Genomic DNA, 11,355 nt, shown 5'->3' on the forward strand with positions numbered 1-11,355 from the left:
AGGATGAGATGGCTGGATGGCATCGTGGACTCAATGGACATGAGTCTGAGTGAACTCCGGGAGATGGTGATGGACAGGGAGGCCTGGCATGCTGCGATTCATGGGGTCACAAAGAGTGGACACGACTGAGCGACTGAACTGAACTGAATGATTACACAATAAAACAACTCATTTTAAACTCTGTTTAATTCAGTTCAGTTGCTCAGTTGTGTCTGACTCTTTGCGACCCCATGTACAGCAGCACGCCAGACGTCCCTGTCCATCACCAACTCCCAGAGTTTGCTCAAACTCATGTCCATCAAGTTGGTGATGCCATCCAACCATCTCATCCTCTGTCATCCCCTTCTTCTCCTGCCTTCAATCATTCCCAGAATCAGGGTCTTTTCCAATGAGTCAGTTCTTTGCATCAAGTGGCCAACGTATTGGAGTTTCAACTTCAGCATCAGTCCTTCCAACGAACACCAGGACTGATTTCCTTTAGGATGGACTGGTTGGATCTCCTTGCTGTCCAAGGAACTATCAAGAGTCTTCTCCAACACCACAGTTCAAAAGCATCTGTTCTTTGGCTCTCAGCTTGCTTTATTGTCCAGCTCTCACAGCCATACATGACTACTGGAAAAACCATAGCTTTAACTAGACTGACCTTTGTCGGCAAAGTAATGTCTCTGCTTTTTAATATGCTGTCTAGGTTGGTCGTAGTTTTTCTTCCAAGGAGCAAGCATCTTTTAATTTCATGGCTGTAGTCACTATCTACAGTGATTTTGGAGCCCTCCAAAATAAAGTATCATTGTTTCCATTGTTTTCCTATCTATTTGTCATGAACTGATAGGACCAGATGCCATGATCGTAGTTTTCTGAATGTTGAGCTTTAAGCCAACTTTTTCAACCTCCTCTTTTATGTTCATCAAGAGGCTCTTTAATTCTTCTTTGCTTTCTGCCGTAATGTGGTGTCATTTGCATATCTGAGGTTATTGATATTTCTCCCAGCAATCTTCATTCCAGTTTGTGCTTCATCCAGCCTGGCATTTCGCATGATGTACTCTGCATAGAAGTTAAATAAGCAGGGTGACAATATACAGCCCTGATATACTCCTTTCCCAATTTGGAACCATTCTGTTGTTCCATGTCCAGTTCTAACTGTTGCTTCTTGACCTGCACACAGATTTCTCAGGATGCCGGTCAGGTGGTCTGGTATTCCCATCTCTTTAAGAATTTCTCACAGTTTGTTGTGATCCACACAGTCAAAGCCTTTGGCATAGTCAATAAAGCAGAAATAGACCTTTTTCTGGAACTCTCTTGCTTTTTCTGTGATCCAATGGATGATCCAATGGATCTCCTCTTTGACCACTTCCAATTTACCTTGATTCATAGACCTAACATTCCAGGTTCCTATGCAACATTGTTCTTTACAGCATCTGACTTTGCTTCCATCACCAGGCACATCCGCAACTGGGTGTTGTTTTCACTTTGGCTCAGCCTCTTTATTCTTTCCTGAGCTATTTCTCTGCTTTTCTCCAGTAGCATATTTGGCACCTACCGACCAGGGGAGTTCATCTTTCAGTGTCCTATCTTTTTGCCTTCTCATACCGTTCATGGGGTTCTCAAGGCAAGAATACTGAAGTGGTTTGCCATTCCCTTCTCCACTGTAAACTCTGTACTAAGGTTTATATAACAACAAAGTATCCTGCTTGAGAACTTATTTCTCCTTCTTAAGAACCTTCTGACTAATGTGTTATCTTAAAATGTATATTATGGGAGTGGGTATAGTAGGATCTTTCTATTGTTAGTTCTAATCCCATTATCTTAAAATGTAAATTGTGGGAGTGGTTCCGGTAAGACCTTTACAACCTTGAGACATTCTTTTGATTTACTGTAATAACCAATTGAAAAATTGAGACTAGCAAGTTGGGCGCTCTCCGTCCCCCTTCTGATGTCTGTGTCAGAAGCTTTCTCTGTCCTTTTTCACTGTAATAAAACTTCTGCTACACAAGAGACCTGAGCCTGATCCCTGATCCTGAAGCTAAATCTTCTTCTTTAGAGATTATGAATCATTCACTGTAAGCTATCAATTTCTTAGACTCCAACATGAAAGGCAGGGGCTTTGTTTATAAACTCTATCTCCTGCACCTATAGAGTTACACCCTTACGCCTGAAAGCCATAAACATGTTTACATTGTGTGAATCAGAAATTGTGATATTGTTCTGTGTTCCTGGAGGAAGCTGTGCCCTACTTAGCTAAACCTTGACCCTGACTGATAGTTGATCCCAGTCACAACTTGGAATAACATTGCTCAAGAGTTACCCTTATGGCCTTGTCACCTTTGTAATATAAGTGTTCTTTTCCTTATGATAAGTGTAAATGATTTTTCAAATAAGGTGCTTAAAAATACTATTGCCAGCTGGAGCTGGAACCAAACTGAGGTTCAACTGCTCTTGCTCAGAGTTGGTGGAAATAAGTGCTTTATTCAGGAAGCCAGCAACCTGGGGAGATGGTAGACTAGCACTCCCCAAACCATCTCCCAGTTGTCAGTTAGAGGGAAAGAGTTTTAAAGGGAAAAGGGGGAAGTTTTAGGAGCGTGCAGAACAGCAGTCACCTCCAACAATTCTCTTGAAACTGGTCATGTGATAGTCTGGTCAGTGTCATCTTGATTGTTGTAAGTGCAGTTAATCTTCAGTTCCAGAGTTGGTTTGTCATCTTTTCCTTGAAGTCAGTTCTTGGAATTGTGCAAGATGGATAAGCTTATGTCACAGCTATAGTCCAGTCATCATGCAGTTAGCTTTTTCTATGTGGTGGTGGTTTTAGTATCCTGCAAAAAACAACTCAGGAATAGACATCAGGCGCTATTATCTGTGTCCTTCAGAGAGGAACTAAAGATTCAGTGACACTATCACCCTAACCACGAACTGCTTGAGCCTGCTTTTTTGTGACACAGTGAGGCCAGGGAGACTACAGCTTTCTACAAGTAAGAAACAGGGAACATGGAGGCTTTATTGTACCTGGGAGAGCCCCACAGAGTCCTGTTCTGTTTCAGTACTACAGTGAGTCTCACTACTGTGAACAAATTCTATTCAAGTTTCCTCTGTGCCTTTTCCCCTTCTCTAAAATGAAAGGCTTGAGTTAGACTCAGTGTCCCCAGCTAGATCATCTCATGGATGGGTACACTCTATTCTCCATCCCAAACTCCAGCTGTGGGGGTGGTTGTGAAAGGGGATAGATCTGCAAATGGCAGTTGGACTGGGAGCTGGGACAGCAGGCCCAGGATTGGGAAAACTGGCCCAAAGAATATAATCTCTGTCCATTCCTGGAGAATAAGAAGTCTACATGAGCTCTGAATGTCTAAGTCTCAAAAAAATATGCCTTTGTCTTTTTTCATAGAAGAGCATTTTATTTTAAATATAGCAGTGTGTGCATGTTAATCCAAATTCCCAATCTATCCCTATGTCTTTGTCTCTTAATTTGATGATTTGGTCTCATGTGAATATCTTGTTCATTCCAGGGTATGTACTTGTAAACTTGTGTACATTTATTATCTGACAAGATATAATGGTTAACTTTATGTGTTGACTTGGCTAGGCCATGGTGCCCAGTTTCTGGTTAAGCATTCAGCTAGATGTTGGTATGAAGGGATTTTTTTGTTGGTACACTTTATATAAAGCAGACTAGCCTCCACAACATGGCTGGGTCTCATCCAATAAGTTAAAGACCTTAAGTGAAAAAAGACAGAGGTCCTGAGAAGAGAGAATTCTAACTCCAGACTGCCTTTGAACTTGGGTTACAATGTCAACTCTTCCCTGAGTCTCTAGCCTGCCAGTCTGCCCTGCAAATTTCATACTTGCTAGTCCCCAAAATTGTGAGTTATTTCCTTAAAATAAATCTCTCTCTCTCTGTCTCTGTCTCTCTGTATATGCATAGGTATATGTATATGTACTAGGTTGGCCAAAAAGTTCATTTGGGTTTTTCCATAACCATTTACCAAAAACAAGCAAACAAAATTTTTGGCCAAACCAATGTGTGTGTGTGTGTGTGTGTGTATCTCCTATTGGTTCTGTTTTTATGGAGTACCCTAACTAACACACAGGTATAATAAAACCACAAAGTGATGTCATCTCACCAGCTGTTTTTGCACTGGAAAATGAAAACAACAAATTAATGTAAAAATTTCCATGTCACAGATTTTATTTTACCTAAATAGAAGTATTTTTGGAATTCAAGTATATGTATAAAGATTCAGTTAACCATCATCAGAAAAAATAACTATTATAACTAACATCTTTGCAGTATAAAATGTCCTCATCTGTTCTATTCTCCAGTGAGAAAAATCCACTTTCAGAATCTTCTGCCTCAGTAAAGATACTCAGCAAGTTCTTCTCATAAATAACATCCATTCTTCCCATTGCACAGAATTTACCTTAAAACTTGGAGCCAAAGCATTCAAAGCAAATGAAAGACAGATGAACAAATGAAGGCATTCTTCTGAGGCCAGTAGGGGATAGAGTCAGAGCAGTGGAAATCTGGCCTCTCCTGAAGCAGCCCATCCATGAGCTGACCAAATTTCAACCATTGAAATATAACATTCCAATAGTGTTTTTAAAAAATCTTATTTAAATATAAGCTGATGAAGCACAAGCTGGAATCAAGATTGCCAGGAGAAATATCAATAACCTCAGATACGCAGATGACACCACCCTTAGGGCAGAAAGTGAAGAACTAAAGATCCTCTTGATGAAAGTAAAAGAGGAGAGAGGAAAAAGTTGGCTTAAAGCTCAACATTCAGAAAACTAAGATCATGGCATCTGGTCCCATCACTTCATGGCAAATAGATGGGGAAACAGTGGCTGACTTTATCTTTCTGGGCTCCAAAATCACTGCAGATGGTGACTGCAGCCATGAAATTAAAAGATGCTTGCTCCTTGGAAGAAAAATTATGACCAAACTAGAAGCATGTTAAAAAGCAGAGGCATTGCTTTGCCGACAAAGGTCTGTCTAGTCAAATCTATGTTTTTTCCAATATTTGTGTATGGATGTGAGAGTTGAACTATAAAGAAAGCTAAGAGCTGAAGAATTCATGCTTTTGAACTGTGGTGTTGGAGAAGACTCTTGAGAGTCCCTTGGACTGCAAGGAGATCCAACCAGTCAATTCCAAAGGAAATCAGTCCTGAATATTCATTGGAAGGACTGATGCTGAAGCTGAAACTCCAATACTTCGGCCACCTGAAGGGAAGAACTGTCTCATTGGAAAAGATCCTGCTCCTGGGAAAGATTGAAGGTGGGAAGAGAAGGGGATGACAGAGGATGAGATGGTTCGATGGCATCACCAACTCAATGGACATGAGTTAGAGCAAACTCTGGGAGCTGGTGATGGACAGGGAAGCCTGGTGTGTTGCAGTGCATGGGGTTGCAAAGAGTCAGACACAACTGAGCAACTGAACTGAAACATAAGCTGCATTATTTCCTCTATGAACAGAGCACTTAAACAATTGTCGAGAGACAAAGAGAGTGTTACTGTCACTTCAGACCCCTTTCCACCCCCCTTTTGGAAGAGCAGTGGCTGCTCCTTTTCTCAAGTCTCAGTATAGTCTTATGAGGCCAGGAGAGTACTGCTGAGTGTTAAGTGCAGGACAGTGCTGCTGAGTGTTAAGTCCAAGCCAAGGCAATGGTCCCTCAAATAGGTCAGGGGCCTTTCATGATTAAAGAAAAAAGAGTGAAGCCATATACTATATTTCAGCACCTTACAACATGATTCTGCAAACACTAACTTGCTCTCAGCCAAAGTATCTGTTTCGGCAAATAAATCCTATTTGGTACTAAATCATCGGCTACTTCAGCCATGATTCATGTCCTAGAGTACACAGTGCAGTGAGAACAGAAAGTAATCAGTATACCACTGTCTAATTCACAAAGCATTAAGATACTGTTCTTGATTAATTTGCACTAGGAATATGCTTCAAAGCGTTTAATTGTTTCTTCCTAAACACCTACATAGGGCTTCCCATGTGGCTCAAGTGGTAAAGAATCCACCTGTCAATGCAGGAGATACAAGACACTTGGGTTTGATCCCTGGAGGAGGAAATGGCAACCCACTGAAGTATTCTTGCCTGGGAAATCCCATGGACTGAGGAGCCTGTGTGCTTCAGTCCATGGGGTTGCAAAGAGTTGGACAGGACTGAGCATGCAAGCATGCACACACCCAGATACGTACAAGTGTTAGACAAGCAACAGCAGCAACTTTCTTATTCTTATGCATTTAAAAGCAAAAGAGTTTTCAATTCACAAGCCTCATGAAGACCCAGTTCTAGTGCATAGAAACAAGGTTATAGGTGATGACAATAGTCAAATGGAGAATATTCTAGGCATGGATACAATAGAACTTCCATTCTCTCTAACTTCTGCAATGCGCTGCATTATCTGACATCAAAGGCTGTTCTTTGGTAGGAGCCAAATATAACTTTAAAAGAACCACAAAAGTGAGATTGTGGCTTCCCTCCTCAAGGTTTCATTTTCCAATTACAAAACTTCCTTTTCTTTCCTCTTGAAATATTTTGAAGAATGTTGCTTGTAATAATTAAATTTCCTTAAACAGCTCTTTCTTCTGACTTTCCAGTCCCATTGCAAACCTCCACCAACCCCTCCCACTTCAGTCTTCCTCTCAAAGTTTTTTCTGGTTATCTGGAGCCACGTCACCTCCTCCCTAGTCTTACCTCTTTTTACAATTACTTCTGATGGGGACTGTGTCTGATAGCTCCAGTTTTTTTGTGGGGTTAATATAGTATTACCTCAACAAAACTTCAAGTTCCTTGAAATAAAGTAACAAAGCCAATGTTTCTTTTGAAGGATCTATGATATTTAGCTATGATAACAAATGATAAACCCAAATTGAATTAAAATTTCCTTTCTTTGAAAGTTAAACCTCCATGAAATTCTCAGGTCAGGTCTCTGAGTGTCATTAAAATACTTTGAATAAAGTTTGAAACCAGGCCTTTTGCATAATCTGTAACCTTAGTTTTTACTCCAGCTGTGGTAGAATGATACCCAACCTTCCCTCCTTTTAGTAATGATCACTTTTGATGGTATGTGGTCAGGACCAGTCAACATAGATCAGTCAAGATGGAAGCAGTGGTATATAAGAAAATTGTCTCCTTTCATAATAAAAGCATATATGAAAAATAACTTAGAAAATCCAGATCATCCAAGATTGGCAGTCTCTGGGAGAATAGAAAAGAAATGTAGACAATATGAGTGAAAACTGAGACTGAGGAAGTCTAGGGAGAGAATATTCTTCCTCAAGAACAAGAAGGGGGTTTGTGGCTTTTGATTGACGACATGATTACAATACCCTGGATACTTTTGGAAACGTGTTGGATATGCTTTGCTTTCATAGTGCCTGGTGGCCATGGGTCAGGTGTGCTAAAATCTGGGCAGCATATAAAGGCAAACCTAATAAAGAGGTGTCTGGCCCCAAATCCCCACAGTTCCTGTCCAGAAATACTACAGCCTGACTGTGGTGGAGAGAGGTTTCATGGTCTATTCCCTGCTTAAGGGAAGGATTCCTCCACACTCTCCGCATCTGCTGGGCCATATTGCATGTACAGTTCAGTTCAGTTCAGTCACTCAGTCATGTCTGACTCTTTGTGACCCCATGGACTGCAGCACGCCAGGCTTCCCTGTCCATCACCAATTCCCAGAGCTTACTCAAACTCATGTCCATCAAGTCGCTGATGCCATCCAACCTTCTCATCCTCTGTCATTCCCTTCTCCTCCCGCCTTCAATTTTTCCCAGCATCAGGGTCTTTTCCAGTGAGACAGTTCTTCCCATCAGGTGGCCAAAGTATTGGAGTTTCAGCTTCAGCATCAGTCTTTTCAATGAATATTCAGCACTGATATCCTTTAGGACTGACTGGTTGGATCTCCTTGCAGTCCAAGGAACTATCAAGAGTCTTCTCCAACACCACAGTTCAAAAGCATCAATACTTTGGGACTCAGATTACTTTATAATCCAACTCTCACATCCATACATGACTACTGGAAAAACCATAGCTTTGACTAGATGGACCTTTGTTGGCAAAGTAATGTCTCTGCTTTTTTAATATGCTGTCTAGGTTGGTCATAACTTTTCTTCCAAGCAGCAAGTGTCTTTTAATTTCATCGTTGCAGTCACCATCTGCAATGATTTTAGAGCCCCCAAAAATAAAGTCTCTCGTGTTTCCATTGTTTCCCCATCTATTTGCCATGAAGTAATGGGACCAGATGCCATGAGTTTTAAGCCAACTTTTTCATTCTCCTCTTTCACTTTCATCAAAAGGCTCTTTAGTTCTTCTTCGCTTTCTGCCATAGTGTGGTATCATCTACATATCTAAGGTTATTGATATTTCTCCCGGCAATCTTGATTCCAGCTTGTGCTTCATCCAGCCTGGCATTTTGCATGATGTACTCTGCATATAAGTTAAATAAGCAGAGTGACAATATACAGCCTTGATATACTCCTTTCCCAATTTGGAACCAGTCCATTGTTCCATGTCCAGTTCTAACTGTTGCTTCTTGACCTGCATACAGATTTCTCAAGAGGCAGGTCAGGTGGTCTGTTATTCCCATCTCTTTAAGAATTTCTCACAGTTTGTTGTGATCCATACAGCCAAAATCTTCAGTGTAGTCAATAAAGCAGAAGTAGATGTTTTTCTGGAACTCTCTTGCTTTTTCAATGATCCAGTGGATGTTGGCAATTTGATCTCTGTTTCCTCTGCCTTTTCTAAATCCAGCTTGAACATCTAGGAGTTCATGGTTCACATTCTGTTGAAGCCTGGCTTAGAGAATTTTGAGCATTACTTTACTAGTGTGTGAAATGACTGCAATTGTGTGGTAGTTTGAGCATTCTTTGGCATTGCCTTTCTTTGGGATTGGAATGAAAACTGACCTTTTCCAGTCCTGTGGCTGCTGTTGATTTTTCCAAATTTGCTGGCATATTGAGTGCAGCACTTTCACAGCATCATCTTTTAGGATTTGAAATAGCTCAACTGGAATTCCATCACCTCCACTAGCTTTGTTCATAGTGATGCTTCCTAAGGCCCACTTGACCTCGCATTCCAGGATGACTGGCTCTAGGAGAGTGATCACAACATTGTGATTATCTGGGTCATGAAGATATTTTTTGTATAGTTCTTCTGTGTATTCTTACTGGCTCTTCTTAATGTCTTCTGCTTCTGTTAGGTCCATACCATTTCTGTCCTTTATTGTGCCCATCTTTGCATGAAATGTTCCCCTGGTTTCTCTAATTTTCTTGAAGATACCCCATGTCCAAGGGCAAAGAAGAAGCCTTGCAAGATGATAGGAGGGGCAAAATTGTTTTAGATTTCAAACCCCATACCTGCCAGAGACACTCAGAGGGCTCAAACAAACCTGTGCACACCAGGACCCAGAGACCCTACAGAAACTTAGACAGAATTATGTTTGAGTGTCTCCTGTGGAGGTATGGGTCAGCAGTGGACTGCTGCAGGGGCAGGGGCTCTGGGTGCAGTAGACCTGGATATGGCATAAGCCCTTTTGGAGGAGGTTGCCATTAACCCCACAATAGAGCTGCCAGAACTAACTTACACAGGACTAGGGAAACAGACTCTTGGAGGGCACAAACAAAAACTTGTTCACACCAGGACCCAGGAGAAAGGAGCAGTCACCTCACAAGAGACTGACCCAGACTTCCCTGTGAGTGTCCAGGAGTCTCGTGGAGGCGTGGGTTGGTGGTGGCCTGCTGCAGGGTTGGGGGCACTGAGTGCAGCAGTGTGTGCATGGGACCTTTTGAAGGAAGTTGCCATTATCTTCATTATCTCCACCATAGTTTGGCCTCAGGTCAAATAACAGGGAGGGAAAACAGCCCCACCTATCAACAGAAAATTGGATTAAAGATTGCATGTACAAGCACTGGGTACTGTTGAGGATCCTTATATTCTACAGGCAGACAACATCTTACCTGAAGAGTTTTGCATCTCTTATATAAGTTGCCTCCTTCTCTTTAATAATCTCAAGGGATTCCTCAATAGGAACTTCTCACTGCATTGCTGGCCACGTGTTGTTCTGTATATCAATGCACTAACTGTTTCTTTAGGTTAGCTGATTTCAACATTATCTTGAGTCTCTGAAACATGAAAAGTTCACCATATGGTTGGTTCCCTCTCTCTGTTTTTCTTTCTCTTTCACTCTCTCTCATTTCAAACTTCTTTTTACATATCTCAGTAAATGATTTAGTCACTGGTGCTGGTTACTCAAATATATGTGGTAAAATTGTATAGAACTACATATGCATGCCTGAACACACATATACACTTGCATACATGTTAAGCTGGTGAAATCTGAATAAGGTCCCTGCATTGTACAGGTATCAGTTTGCTAGCTCAGTTATTGTTCTGAAATTACGTAAAATGTTACCAGTAGGGAAAAACAGGTTGATGAAGGGTTATATACAGAACTTCTCTGTTTCATTTTTTTCAACTTCCTGTGAATCTGTAATCATGTTAAAGCAAAGTAGGAATATTTTGTAGTTATAAGGTGTTTGCCCTACAGTACAGTGTTATTTGAAAGTAGACTTGGATCGATTATAAATGTGCATTGCAAATTCTAGGGCAACTACTTTAAAAAGTTTTTTTTTTAAAGGCATATAATTGATATGCTAATAAAGGAGAGGGCATTAGGCAGTTCTCCAGAGAAACAGAGCCAACAAGATGTGTGTGTGTAACAGGAAATTTATTATGAGAATTGGCTCATGCAAATGGAAACCAAGAATTCCCATGATCTGCCAGCTGCAAACTGGAGAACCATGAAAGCCAGTGGTATAATTCAGTCTTTGCCAGAGGCCTGAAAATCTGAAGAGCAGATGGTGTAAGTCCGCATCCAAGTCCAAATGCCCAAGAGCACTGATATCTGAGAACAGGAGATGGATGTCTCAGCTCAAGCAGAGAGCAAATTCACCCTTCCTCTACTTTTTTGTTCTGTTTAGGTCTTCAATGGATTGGATGATACCTACCCATATTGGAGAGAGTGCTCTTTACTCAGTCTACTCATTCAAATGCAATCTCTTCCAGAAACACCCTTACAGACACACCTAGAAATAATGTTTTATGAGCTATGTGGGCATCCCCTTTAGCCCAGTAAAGCTGATACATAAAATTAACTGTCACAGAGGGAAAATAGACTCATATAAAATGCTTAGTTAAAAAAGGCAGAAATGGTATGGAAGACAAAATTAGGGAAAAAGTGCAAGCTTTTGTTACTTACTAATGATAAGTAAGGCAATAAACAGTAACAGATATGGTGGATATTAATCCAATTATATCAGTAAGCACTCTCAGTGGTCTAAAAATAAAAAAAGT

Source organism: Budorcas taxicolor, chromosome 10 (genome assembly GCF_023091745.1).
Source record: "Budorcas taxicolor isolate Tak-1 chromosome 10, Takin1.1, whole genome shotgun sequence".
Taxonomy (NCBI): Eukaryota; Metazoa; Chordata; class Mammalia; order Artiodactyla; family Bovidae; genus Budorcas; species Budorcas taxicolor.